Raw genomic sequence first — 14,365 nt, 5'->3', positions numbered from 1 at the left:
CTCTAACGGAATGATCTTCAGGTTTCTCGCCTCCACAGCGCGTGAGTTCTGCAGTCAACACCTATAGTGCCCCAGCCGATCGTGGTCTCCTGCGTCTGATATTGCTTATGGTCCCGGGCCCTGTTGCTCCAGCAACTCAGTCGCTTTATTGCACTCAGCGCACAGCTCAAAATTCACACCATCAGCACCTCAGTCGCCCCCAGGGCCCGAATGGCGGTATCCCCTGCGCGGCCTTCCCCTGTATAACCTCTCTTCAGCGTGTTGCGGGGCCCCTTCAGTTACGTGCAAAGTTTCCTATCACTGCAGGTTACTTTGCATTTATTATTTTTATTTTACAAAGGTCCTAGGTTTTAGTAATACTTAGAGAAATAATTTACACAGGCTCGAGATAAAGACTGTGTTTTTCCTTCTTCAGTGTCCAGCCGGACCTAGAAGCGTTTATTTGGAAAACAATTTTTAGTATAGGCAGAGTAGGGCGAAACAAGTCGCACATTGATAACTGGGCACAGGCCTGTACCTAGTCAGAGGAAGACAATACAAGGGAAAAAGAAAGAGAGTTTACAGGCAAACAAGGAGAGCAGGGTGGCTTATAATGCAATGCAAACAATTTTTGAATAAGCACAAACCCACAGTAACTGCCGTGAAAATGACAATTTATGAAACGAGCAGTACTGCAAAACAGTCGACGTACGTTTCGATCCCTATCTCCAACAATATAGTGGGATCATCTTCAGGACTATGATTGGCTTTGCCTGATTGGTCGAGTGAGCCTGTAGGGTTTAAACAGGAAGGAAAAGGGGAAAGAAGATTCTGCATCAATTCTTTACATAGTGAGGGGTAAAAAAGCTAGTCAGTAACCACTCTTGACATGCAGAATGCAACACGTGCACATGCAGTTGCTTGTTCCAAAGGGCACGGGTGGCTATGTGCTCGTATTTGGAGTGAGGAAGACCGAGTGAAAATAGGACATACCGCATTTGCTTATTGAGAGTGGTGCTCGGTGACGGGATGCATGGTGTTTGGTGAAAAATTGTCGTGGTGAGGGAGTGTTGGCCAGAAGGTCGCAAGGATGTGAGTTAGACCTTAATATAAATTCCTAATTACCACGAGCGAGGCAAGGTTGGCCGGACGTGGCTAAGGCACTTCAGTGGGCAATCAGTTTCCGATATAGCTGATGCCTATAAGAAGATATCTTTGTCATAAATTAGGCAATTAACGGGTAAAGGAAAAACAATTTATGGAACTAGAATTACCGGGTTTACCGTTTCCGCTTCGTAATTTGGCGGCGTCGGAAAAATGTTGGTATCAACCCTGTTTGATCCGTTCAATTAAGACCTAAAAGAGGGTTTTTTTTTTTCAAAAGTTAGGACCTACTGGGTGAAGCCGGGGTGGCGAGTTAAGTGCAGTGAAAGAACAGAATATTACCGTTGAAGCCTAGCATCTAGCGTGGGCTCGGCGGGGAACTTCTATGGAAGTTTAACCTGTGAACAAAGCATGAGCAATTGAAGGAGGGAATGAGTGAGGGTGAAGGTGAAGAAGGCGAGTGCAGGCAGGTAATTACCGTAATTTGCGGTTTGTAATCTCCGCAGGGCGCTCAATAGCGTGGGCCTTTTCCGTGCGAGCCTGCAAGGGAAGAATGTGGAGGGCGCACATAAGGTACACTGGACTGAGATGGGCCCTCAAGGGAGCCGGGGTAATGCATCAGTTCAAGGCTTACCGTAATCTGCTCGTAGTGGGGCCGCAATGGGTTCCCGTCTGGAGGCTCGATGGCCTAGTGCTCGGCGTCTGCATGCAGCAGCGCCTAATGTGGTCCGTGATGGTGGTGATGGAAAGTGAGAACGGACTATTCGGAGGTGACAGTGATCCCGATATTGGGCTCCATCTTGGAATAGGCAACCCGGCGAGTAAGTGAGATAAGTGCATGCAGGACGAGGTTTCGAACATAGAAAACCAACTGGAGATAAAAATTGAGGGGTATTGAAGGGAGCACATACAGTTATATGGGCTCATGCCAAAGTGCGGTTCTCTAGACAACACGGTCTCAAGCTGATTAAAGACAACTGACATTTGGAAATGTTACAATTGAACACAGACAATTATGTAGGCTCATGCAGAAGAAAGAAAACCATTAGTAGCCAGCTTATATTAGGCTAGTCCAATCCTCCGTTCTGTTGAGGCCATCCTGGATAGAGTTGAACTGTATGATGGACTTCAGCTCTTCTTTATTGAGTAACTGTCCCATGTTGCCACCTCTCGGTGGGAGTCTCAGTACTTTCAGGACAGTCCATTTCAAATCACTGTCAGAATGTTTTTGGGCTGCAAAATGTTCCACCAGAGGTGCATTTAGAGTGCCGCACCGGATGCGACTCCTATGTTGCCCAATGCGAATTTTTACCTTCTGGCTGGTTTGTCCAATGTACACTTTTTGGCATGGGCATAGGATTAGATAGATGAAATTGCAGGTGTTGCAGTTGGAGAAGGAACGACATTGTATGGTGACATTGTTAAAGGTAAAACTTTTTCCTTCTATAGTGCTGTCACAGTTATTACATCCACCACATTTAGCATGCCCAACAATGGGGGACAGACCCCATACATTATCAAGTGTAGCTGGAGGTAGAGAATTGGGTAAAGCAGCCCTCACAAGGTGGTCTCTGAGGTTCTTACTCTTTTTGAAGGCAAAAACTGGTTTTTCAATGGAGAGGACACCTGTGTTTAGTATTGGCCAGTGCTTGAGGATAGTCTTTCTCAGTTGATTGGAAATTGGTGAGAAAGTCGATACACAAGGTATGCGCTTAGAGTCAGTCTTTTCTTTCGGTGTAAGTAAGGCTTCCCTAGGGCAATACCATGCACGCTTGGTAGCGTTTTTAACTAATTTCTTTGGATACCCCCTATCCTTAAGTTTGGATGCTAGGATGGTAGATTCTCGAAAATAGTCATCCTTGCAGGAGCAATTACGTCTGATTCGCAAAAATTGCGAATACGGGAGTGAATCGCGTAGTGCTCTCGGATGGTTGCTGTTGTAGGCCAAAAGAGTGTTTTTTTCAGTGGGCTTGCGATAGAGACGTGTCAAAAAGGAGCCTTCGCTTTGATAAATTGTTAGATCCAAAAAGGAAACAGAGTCATTGTTGGTGGTAATGGTGAAAGTGAGACCCAGACAGTTATTATTCAACCAGTGTAAGAATTGGCGCAGGCAATCATCGCTTCCGTTCCAAATGATGAAAATGTCATCGATATACCTGCGCCAAAACTTTATCCCTGAGAGGAAAGGATTGGTGGGATTGATGATCACAGTGGTCTCTATCTCATCCATAAAAAGTATCGCCAAATTTGGAGCAAAAATTGCGCCCATGGCAGTCCCCTTAATTTGTTCATAGAAATTGCCATCAAAAAGGAAAAAAATCCTTGTGAGGCATATTTCCAGAAGCTGGAGGATAAACATGCTGGGTACAGCATGGGGTCGGGGTCGTGAGTCCAGAATCTTTTTAATCACTAAGAGTGCTGTAGTCTGTGGGATATTAGTGTAAAGGGACTCAATGTCCATGGTAACCAGAGTTTCAATCATTGGGTTGTACGGGTGATGCTCGATCATATTGATCATGTGCATCGAGTCCTTTATGTAGCATTGCGTTGAGGGGACAAAGTCTTTAATAAAGAAGTCTACATAAGATCCCAATGGTTCTAAGATGGATCCACAGGCTGAAACAATGGGACGGCCTGGGGGATTTTTCTCATCTTTGTGCACTTTGGGCAGCTGTATATCACCGGGATTCTGGGCGTTTTGACATTTAGGAAGTTGTACTCTTTTTTGGATAGATATCCTGCCTCAAGGCCTTCTTTTGTGATTTTTTGTATTAGGCTCTGTATTTCTTTAGTGGGGTTATGACTCAATCTTTTGTAGTGTTCCCTATTCTCAAGTTGTCGTATTATTTCTGAAATATATGCGGTTTTTTCTTGTAATACGATCCCTCCGCCTTTATCGGCGCTCTTGATTATGAGATTGTCATTGGTTTTGAGTTGGGAAATGGCATTTTTCTCTTCCCTAGAGATATTATAGGGAATAAACATTTTCTTATTTTGGAGGTTCTGCAGTTCCTTCAAAATAACCTTCTCAAATGTAACCACTTCTGTGGGAATCATACTTGCAGAAGGTGAAAAGATGGATGGTGGTCGGAAGGGGGTATTGGTTGTCCTTTCTGATGTAGGATGTAACTGAAAGAAGGCATGTAGGCGTATGCGTCTAAAGAATCTCATCAATTCAGTTTGTAAGTCCATGTAATTAGGTGGAATTGTGGGCACAAAAGAAAGGCCTTTCATAAGTAGTGATAGCTCTTCTTGTGCAAGTGTGTATTTAGAAAGATTAAAAATAGGAATGCTGTCAGTTCTCTGTGAGGGAGTTGGTACTATGCTCACCATTGGTAATAGTTGTTGCGAGTTCTGCGCTCGCCGGGTGGGTTGTGCCATCGTTGGGGTTTCTTGACCTTTCAGCGTTGCGGTGGGTCCTGGGCGCCTCTGGCTAAAAAAGGAGAGTTTTGATGCAATCCGCCTCTCCTCGCCCCACTGCTACCTTCCCCGGGATCAGAGCTATCCGAGGATTCGGCAGAGGTGTCTGAGAATCCCACCAGATTCTGGCGTCTATTATAGCGGCCCCACGGGCGGCTGTTTTGATAGCGAGGATATGTTTTGTTAATATAGAAATCCTTCTGCAGGTAAGGGTAGGTGTTTTCAATATTATATAATTTCACGTCCTTTTTGATTTTGTTTGACTTTTTGTTTTGTTCGATCCTGTGGAACTCAGCCACAGTTTTGTCAATTTGTTCAAGTAGTTTTTTTGCGTCTGCACTAGGGTCAGAGTCTGTTAATTGTTTGAGGAGGTCTGCAATTTCTACTTCCAAGGATTTAAGAGTTTCACTCGCAATATCAATGCCTAGGGCTAGCCAGTGGCGTGAACAAGTAGTGCCTATAAAGCTAAAGTTTTGGATATATTTGGGATTATCAGTGAAAATTCCCGGAATATTCCGAACCTGTAAACCGAAAGGAATTACGTTGGCTTTTAGGTAATCTGTCAGCATTAAGATCATGAGTTCTAAACGGACTTGCTTCTTTTTCAGTTTTTCTAGTTGGTCTGGAATAGAGTCATTTACTGAGATTGGAGCCTCAGGAGTCTCTGATAGTAGAGAAGGGCGTAAGCATAGCTGTTTCAGGTAATCGTCTGTGTAGATCGGTGTGTTAACTGACATATTTAGGAAACAAGTGTGGGGAAGGGTTTACACAATGTAGGGGATTGGGGAAGACGTGGTGTCAGGACTGGCCCGCCCCCGCGAAGAGGTGGGCAAGGGAATAGAGACCCTTGCAATCTAGTGATTGCGCTAAGTTTCGCCCTACTCTGCCTATACTAAAAATTGTTTTCCAAATAAACGCTTCTAGGTCTGGCTGGACACTGAAGAAGGAAAAACACAGTCTTTATCTCGAGCCTGTGTAAATTATTTCTCTAAGTATTACTAAAACCTAGGACCTTTGTAAAATAAAAATAAGTAGCTCCACCCGTGGTACTTGGCCAATGTTACGGGTTCCCTTGTATACTAATACCTACACTTAGTGCAATCACTAGATTGCAAGGGTCTCTATTCCCTTGCCCACCTCTTCGCGGGGGCGGGCCAGTCCTGACACCACGTCTTCCCCAATCCCCTACATTGTGTAAACCCTTCCCCACACTTGTTTCCTAAATATGTCAGTTAACACACCGCTCTACACAGACGATTACCTGAAACAGCTATGCTCACGCCCTTCTCTACTATCAGAGACTCCTGAGGCTCCAATCTCAGTAAATGACTCTATTCCAGACCAACTAGAAAAACTGAAAAAGAAGCAAGTCCGTTTAGAACGCATGATCTTAATGCTGACAGATTACCTAAAATCCAACGTAATTCCTTTGGGTTTACAGGTTCGGAATATTCCGGGAATTTTCACTGATAATCCCAAATATATCCAAAACTTTAGCTTTATAGGCACTACTTGTTCACGCCACTGGCTAGCCCTAGGCATTGATATTGCGAGTGAAACTCTTAAATCCTTGGAAGTAGAAATTGCAGACCTCCTCAAACAATTAACAGACTCTGACCCTAGTGCAGACGCAAAAAAACTACTTGAACAAATTGACAAAACTGTGGCTGAGTTCCACAGGATCGAACAAAACAAAAAGTCAAACAAAATCAAAAAGGATGTGAAATTATATAATATTGAAAACACCTACCCTTACCTGCAGAAGGATTTCTATATTAACAAAACATATCCTCGCTATCAAAACAGCCGCCCGTGGGGCCGCTATAATAGACGCCAGAATCTGGTGGGATTCTCAGACACCTCTGCCGAATCCTCGGATAGCTCTGATCCCGGGGAAGGTAGCAGTGGGGCGAGGAGAGGCGGATTGCATCAAAACTCTCCTTTTTTAGCCAGAGGCGCCCAGGACCCACCGCAACGCGGAAAGGTCAAGAAACCCCAACGATGGCACAACCCACCCGGCGAGCGCAGAACTCGCAACAACTATTACCAATGGTGAGCGTAGTACCAACTCCCTCACAGAGAACTGACAGCATTCCTATTTTTAATCTTTCTAAATACACACTTGCACAAGAAGAGCTATCACTACTTATGAAAGGCCTTTCTTTTGTGCCCACAATTCCACCTAATTACATGGACTTACAAACTGAATTGATGAGATTCTTTAGACGCATACGCCTACATGCCTTCTTTCAGTTACATCCTACATCAGAAAGGACAACCAATACCCCCTTCCGACCACCATCCATCTTTTCACCTTCTGCAAGTATGATTCCCACAGAAGTGGTTACATTTGAGAAGGTTATTTCGAAGGAACTGCAGAACCTCCAAAATAAGAAAATGTTTATTCCCTATAATATCTCTAGGGAAGAGAAAAATGCCATTTCCCAACTCAAAACCAATGACAATCTCATAATCAAGAGCGCCGATAAAGGCGGAGGGATCGTATTACAAGAAAAAACCGCATATATTTCAGAAATAATGCGACAACTTGAGAATAGGGTACACTACAAAAGATTGAGTCATAACCCCACTAAAGAAATACAGAGCCTAATACAAAAAATCACAAAAGAAGGCCTTGAGGCAGGATATCTATCCAAAAAAGAGTACAACTTCCTAAATGTCAAAACGCCCAGAATCCCGGTGATATACACTCTGCCCAAAGTGCACAAAGATGAGAAAAATCCCCCAGGCCGTCCCATTGTTTCAGCCTGTGGATCCATCTTAGAACCATTGGGATCTTATGTAGACTTCTTTATTAAAGACTTTGTCCCCTCAACGCAATGCTCCATAAAGGACTCGATGCACATGATCAATATGATCGAGCATCACCCGTACAACCCAATGATTGAAACTCTGGTTACCATGGACATTGAGTCCCTTTACACTAATATCCCACAGACTACAGCACTCTTAGTGATTAAAAAGATTCTGGACTCACGACCCCGACCCCATGCTGTACCCAGCATGTTTATCCTCCAGCTTCTGGAAATATGCCTCACAAGGATTTTTTTCCTTTTTGATGGCAATTTCTATGAACAAATTAAGGGGACTGCCATGGGCGCAATTTTTCTTTTTTTTTTTTTTTTTTAAAACCTTTATTGAGCCTTCACAGTTATTACACAGCTTGTCGCCTACAACCCAACCGGGCCGGCCGCTATGGAGGCGTTAGGCAAATTAAATATTCACTATCACAATACAATTGCACCTGCGGTCGTGAGGACGTGAAGGTAATGATCCAGAAAGAAATTGTGAAGAAAAAATTGCGCATGGTCCATGCTGAATTAAGAGGTTTTCGTTTTCTGTTTTTCACCTAAAAAAGAACAGTCAAAACTTCGGGAAATCACATAGCCATCGATACAGGAAACTTAATGCCAGTTAGGTGGAAGCGTGCTTCTGAGTACAAGCCATCAGCACTTTGCACGTCTCTTTAGGTACAGTGTGAGCCTTCCCCTCCGGTATCCCACCCCCTCCCGGTGTTGCCCCCCTCCATCACTAAGCCCTTCCCGCACATTCATTCTTCTTCGTCTGACTCTAGTGTGTCACCTTCAGGAAGTGGCTCGCAAATCTCACCTCGGTAAATGTTCCATGGGGACCAAACTTTGTTCCACTTGGCCGGACACCCCCTGTTCAAATACACTGCCCGTTCTGTGACCATGGCCCTGTCCATATTGACACACCATTGTGAGGCCTTCGGTAGGTCCGCCACCCCCCAGCGCTGCGCGATATCCCTCTTGGCCATCATCATTCCTAGCGTTACCCAGAGGCGGCCATGCCGGGACAAGTCCGTTGGCTCCCACACATTAAGAAGGCAGCGACGAGGGTCTGGGAGCACTGAGACCTCCAGCACCTGTGATATGGTGCGCATGACCTGACGCCAATAGGTTTGTATAAAGGAGCAGTCCCAGAGTGTGTGGAAGAGTGTGCCCTCCTCCCCGCAGCCCCGTAAGCAGAAGGGGTCAGGGGCTCGCTGTATGCGGTGAAGCAATGTCCTGGTGTAATATGTTCTGTGCAAAACCTTGAGTTGGATGAGTCTCATTCTAGAGGATATGCCCGCTTCCTTAGGGGATGCTAGTGCCTCATTCCATTCATGTTCATCCAACTCCCCCACGTCTTGCTCCCATTTACCCTTAAGAGGCACTAGCGGGTCTGGGGAATTGTTAAGGAGTTTTCGGTAGGTGAGGGAGGTGGCCTTTTCCACCATGTAGTCGGTCAAAAGGCGATCCTCTAGCGGGGACGACTCGGGGAGAGTTGACCCCACCGGAATAACCGCCAGCAGAGCATGGCGAACTTGGACATATCGGTAGGTTTCATGTGGCCCCATGTCGTAGAGTTCCTTCAGGCGGTCAAACGTAATGACAGCCCCACGTTCCCACATGTCCCCCACCGTTGAAATGCCAATGTCGTCCCAGCGGGAGAACCCCTTGCTGGTCCGAAGGTTGCCCAGGGCACGCGAGTCCCAGAGTGGGGTGAGCTTGGTGATAGTATCTTTCCATCCCAGCGCAGCGGTGGCTGCATGCCAGGTGGCCACCGTGATCCTAGTGGGCCCCTTCAGTGACCTGAGTTTTCGTTTATCGTAAAGCGGGGCCAGCAGGGTACCAGCCCCCAACTGGGCCCGGTCCGCCTGGAATGCTGGGTCCGATTGCGATGCGTGCAACCATTGATTGATCGGCCTAAGCTGGGCCGCCCAATAGTAAAGGTGGAGGTTAGGAAGTGCGATGCCACCCTCGTACCAGCCCTTACAAAGCTTGGCGTGAGCAATCCGCGCCGGGCGGTTACTCCATAGCAGACCAGAGACCACCGCCGCTACCCTCTTGAAGTACCTAGGGGGCACAGCAAAGGGGGTATTGTCCAGAATATATAGAAAGCGGGGCAGGGATTTCATCTTGAAGAGGGCTGCCTTCCCCAGCATCGTCAGCGGTAATCCTGCCCAGAAGCTCGCATCTCGCCTGAGGCGGTCCAGTGGTGGCGCTAGGTTCAGTCTTTCGTATTCCGCCGGGTCACCCGTGACGTGAATACCGAGATATTTAAATGATGAACCGGCCAGTCGCAGAGGGCAGTTGGAACCAACCGTTGGTGGGTTGCCCGTCAGGGCATATAATTCGGATTTATTCCAATTGATGGTGTAGCCAGACACCTCTCCGTGGGCATTGCAAATGTGCAAGAGAGCCGGAATGCCGTGTTCAGGATCCGTCAGGTAGACCAGCATATCATCCGCGTAGAGCGATATGCGGTCTTCCCAGCCCTCTCTCCATTGAATCCCTTGAAGCAAGGGGGTAGTCCTAATGCGGATCGCCAAGGGCTCTAGCGACAGCGCAAACAGCAGGGGGGAAAGAGGGCAACCTTGTCGGGTGCCGCGCCTGAGCGGGAAGGAGTGCGAAATGTGGCCATTCGCCACCACATGTGCTACCGGCATGGTGTATAACAGTTTGATCCATGAGATGAAGACAGGACCAAAACCCATGTATTGGAGAACCTCAAAGAGATACGCCCACTCCACCATGTCAAAGGCCATCTTTGCATCAAGGGCCAAGATGGCCGCGGGTTCGCCGATTTCATCCGTTTTAGCCAACACCCCATGCACCCGTCGTAGATTGAGTGAGGTGTTCCTGTGGGGCATGAACCCCGACTGGTCCGGGTGTATAAGGTCAGATAGGTGGGGCATGAGACGATTTGCCAGAAGTTTCGCTAGTATTTTGCTTTCCGCGTTAAGTAAGGATATAGGGCGGTATGAGGAGCATTCCTCCGGGGGCTTACCAGGCTTAGGAATAGCCACGATCGTGGCCGTTCGTTGGTCCAGCGGGAGCACCCCCGTAGCACGACATTCCTCGTACATTCGGAGCAAGTATGGGCTAAGAACAGCAGTGCGGTCTTGAAACCATTCAATTGGGATACCGTTCGGTCCAAGCGCTTTGCCCGTATGGAGGGCCCCAATGGCGATCCGTAGTTCGTCAGCAGTAAAGGGCGCCTCAAGCTCAGCTGCCGCCTCCGGCAACAGTGCCGGGATGGTCAAATCATACAGTGCGCTTTGGGCCGCAATCGCAGTGACGTCCCGTTCCGGGGTGTAGACTTTCTCAAAGTGGGCAGCCAATGCCTCCACTATCCGAGCTGGGTCAGTTTGGATAATTCCCTTTACGTCCTTAACCTGTTGGATCCCCTTGACGCTACCTCCTCTCTTGTCTAGCCAAGCCAACATTTTCCCTGCCTTATCCCCCATATCATATATTCGGTTTTGTGTGTCAGTGATGTGACCTTGTGTAATGTGCCGAGCGTGGTCTGTATATAGGCGCTGGGCCAGCATGAGCGCATGCAATGTGTCATCAGTGGGGTCTGCTTCGTGTGCGGCAGTTGCTTCGCGCAGTCGGAGCTCGAGCGCCGAGTGTTCAGCCGCCTGGTCTCGTCTATGTGATGTTATGGAGCTTATGGCTTGCCCCCTCAGGACGGTCTTATAGGCCTCCCATAGCACCTCAGCCGAGGCTGCGGTAGGCTCATTCTCCATGAAGTAATGTGTCGTGGCAGTCTGTAGTGCCTTCCTGACCTTAGGGACCTTAAGATAAGAGGCGTGCATCGGAAAGACGCGGTGGCGTGTGCGTGTTTGTGAGGTAATGGTGAGAGTTAGTGGGGAGTGATCCGAGATGCCCCTAGGGTGTATGAGCACCTCTTCGACGCGTTGTAACCCATCCCCCAACGCCAGGAAGTGGTCAATGCGGGACAGGCTATTATGGACGGTGGAGTGGAAGGTGTACTGTCGCAATGTTGGGTGGACGTGTCGCCATATGTCTATCAGCCCCAGTGCCTCAAGGAAGCGCTGAAATCTGGAGGGACCCCTGGGGAGAGTGGTCGCTGGGAACCTGTCGAGTCGTGGGTCAGCAGGGGCATTAAAGTCCCCGCCTAGCAGGGTGTCTCCCTCAGGGAGGGATAGCAAGAATTCGCCCAGGGCAGGCAGCATCACTGAGTGTAATGACGGCGGGATGTATACTGATACTATAGTCAGGGGGCGCCCTTCCCATTGACCAATCACTGCCGCAAAACAGCCCTGCGTATCAGTTTTTGTGCCAAGGGTGATAAAAGTGGAGGATTTTCTGAGCAGCATACCCGTGCCCCGGGATCCAGCAGAGAATTCTGAGTGGGTCAACATTGTATACCCTCGTCTGTCCAGGGCCTTAGTGGCATTACCCATTAGATGGGTCTCTTGAAGGAGTATGAGGTCAGGTTTATGACGCTTAACCTCCGACAGAACAAGGCCGCGCTTCACTCTATCACCCAGACCGCGCACATTCCATGCCAGAAGCCTGAGGGAGGAGCCGCCCAATCGCGTCTCTCCCGCCTGCATCACGTTAGGGTGTGCATCCACCACCATCGAAACTTAGAGACAGAAACCATCAGTACAGGCCCCACCCCCCAGCATTGTTCCAGTGAACAGCACAGTACATTCTACGTTTTGTGATCGATATCATGAATCTCACGTAAAACCAAACAATTCCCCCCCCCAACTCCCCCCACCCTGCCTCCCTGCCAAACGGACTCAAAACTGCCCGCCACCCCAACTTAGCAGAGCGCTTATCCCATGTCAGAAACAGAGTACTTGCGTGTCAGGGGAGAGTGTCCCCCAAAGCAGGCGGCCCCTTTGCAGTCCTCGGGTCGTCCGGGCCAGCGTCCATGAACGACTCGGTGAAGAATCAGAAGGGGAGTAAAGTTCAGGCGTAACTCGTTAGTCCCCCGTGGTCATATCATTTGCCTCCAGCAGCTCCCAAGTGGTCCTGTGACGGTGATCCATTCTCGCTGTTCCCGGTTGGAGAACGTGAGCCCCGCCGGCTCTCCCCTCCCGACCTGTTGCGTCGACGGTTGGAGGTGCGGTCCACAGTGCGCCAGCCATCCAGCCATTCCCTGGCATTCTCCGCCGAGTCAAAAAACCAGACCTTCTTGTCCGCCACCACTCTCAGCCGGGCCGGAAATAACATGGAGTACGGCAGGTCTTGGTCGCGAAGTGACTTCTTAACTTCGAGGAATGTTCTCCTCTTACGGGTGACTTCCGCCGTGTAGTCAGGAAAGAACGAAATCCGTGAATTCTGGATTTGGATGGGTGGTGCCACCCTGGCTGCTTTGAGGACCGCATCACGGTCTCTGAAGTTGAAGAGTCTCGCCAGGATGGGGCGTGGGGCGGCCCCCGGAGTAGGCGTCCCTCCCGGGACCCGGTGGGCCCGCTCCACTGTAAAAAAGTTGGACAGTCCCTTCGGGGCCAGCTTAGACTTTATAAGGTCTTCAACGTATAGGTCCATGGCCCCCTTTGTTTCAGACTCCGGAACCCCCAAGATACGGACGTTGTTGCGTCTGGAACGCCCCTCCTGGTCATCCAGCTTACTTTTCAGAAGTTTATTGTCCGCCTGCAGCCTCTCCATTGCCACTTGTAGGTCGGAGACGTCTTCTATTAAAGATTTAGTCACCACCTCCACCCGCTTTACTCTTTCGCCCATTTTCAGGAGGTCAGCTCTAATAAGGGTAACCTCCGCCGCGGTCGAGCCCACCGTGGCCTGTACCTGCTCCAGCGCTCGTAGTACATCGTCCAGCGTGGCTTTTTTAGCACCGTCGTTATCAGCGCCCTTCCCCAGTGATCTGCGCTGCTCAGGCTGGGTGGACGACTGGTTGTCGTAGGCATATTTCCCTAGCTTCGCCTGAGCAGCGGTCTGCCGCTGTCCCTTCCCCGCCATTTCTGTCCAGTGAGACAAGGTTTATAATGGAGCGGGCCGGAGGTCCGTAGCTTTCCGCGGGGGGGAAGGGTATGCAGGGGGGCCCAGAATGGGTGCGGGCCAGAGATCGCTGACGCTGGTAGAGTGCCGCCGATTGCCGCGGGGCTGTGGCGGCTTCGGCTAGGTCAAGCAAAATGGCGACTGGTGCCGCACAGGTCCTCCGGCTTGTGTCGAGCGCAGCCAAGGGGCACAGCTGCCTAGCGTCACTGGGTACACAGCGTGAAGGATGGAGCGTGCGGCGGGGAGGATCACCAGCCAGGAATGTCGGGCAGTGGCGTCGTCGGCTACTTCCGGATAGCTGCGCCGGGGAGGGTGAACTTCCGCCCGGCCTCAGGATTCACTCGACACCGATGCTCGCCTCGTGTCACCAGGCCTGTCTTCCACGAGGGACGTAGATGAAGTTTCGCCCCGATACCGGGGTCCAAGCGCTCCCAAATTTCCTGTGCCGGCGCCGTTCGGTCACCGCACCCAGGACACCCTCTTCGGACTGAGCAGTGAGCGGATAGGCATGCGGATTGATGCGGGAAGCCGCCTCGCTACGGGAGCCTCTCTAGGTTGCTGCCGCCATCATCGGCTGCTAGCCACGCCCCCCATGGGCGCAATTTTTGCTCCAAATTTGGCGATACTTTTTATGGATGAGATAGAGACCACTGTGATCATCAATCCCACCAATCCTTTCCTCTCAGGGATAAAGTTTTGGCGCAGGTATATCGATGACATTTTCATCATTTGGAACGGAAGCGATGATTGCCTGCGCCAATTCTTACACTGGTTGAACAATAACTGTCTGGGTCTCACTTTCACCATTACCACCAACAATGACTCTATTTCCTTTTTGGATCTAACAATTTATCAAAGCGAAGGCTCCTTATTGACACGTCTCTATCGCAAGCCCACTGAAAAAAACACTCTTTTGGCCTACAACAGCAACCATCCGAGAGCACTACGCGATTCACTCCCGTATTCGCAATTTTTGCGAATCAGACGTAATTGCTCCTGCAAGGATGACTATTTTCGAGAAGCTACCATCCTAGCATCCAAACTTAAGGATAGGGGGT

This window comes from Lissotriton vulgaris, chromosome 3_1 (assembly GCF_964263255.1).
Source record: "Lissotriton vulgaris chromosome 3_1, aLisVul1.2, whole genome shotgun sequence".
In the NCBI taxonomy this organism is placed as follows: domain Eukaryota; kingdom Metazoa; phylum Chordata; class Amphibia; order Caudata; family Salamandridae; genus Lissotriton; species Lissotriton vulgaris.
This window is presented reverse-complemented; position numbering follows the sequence as displayed.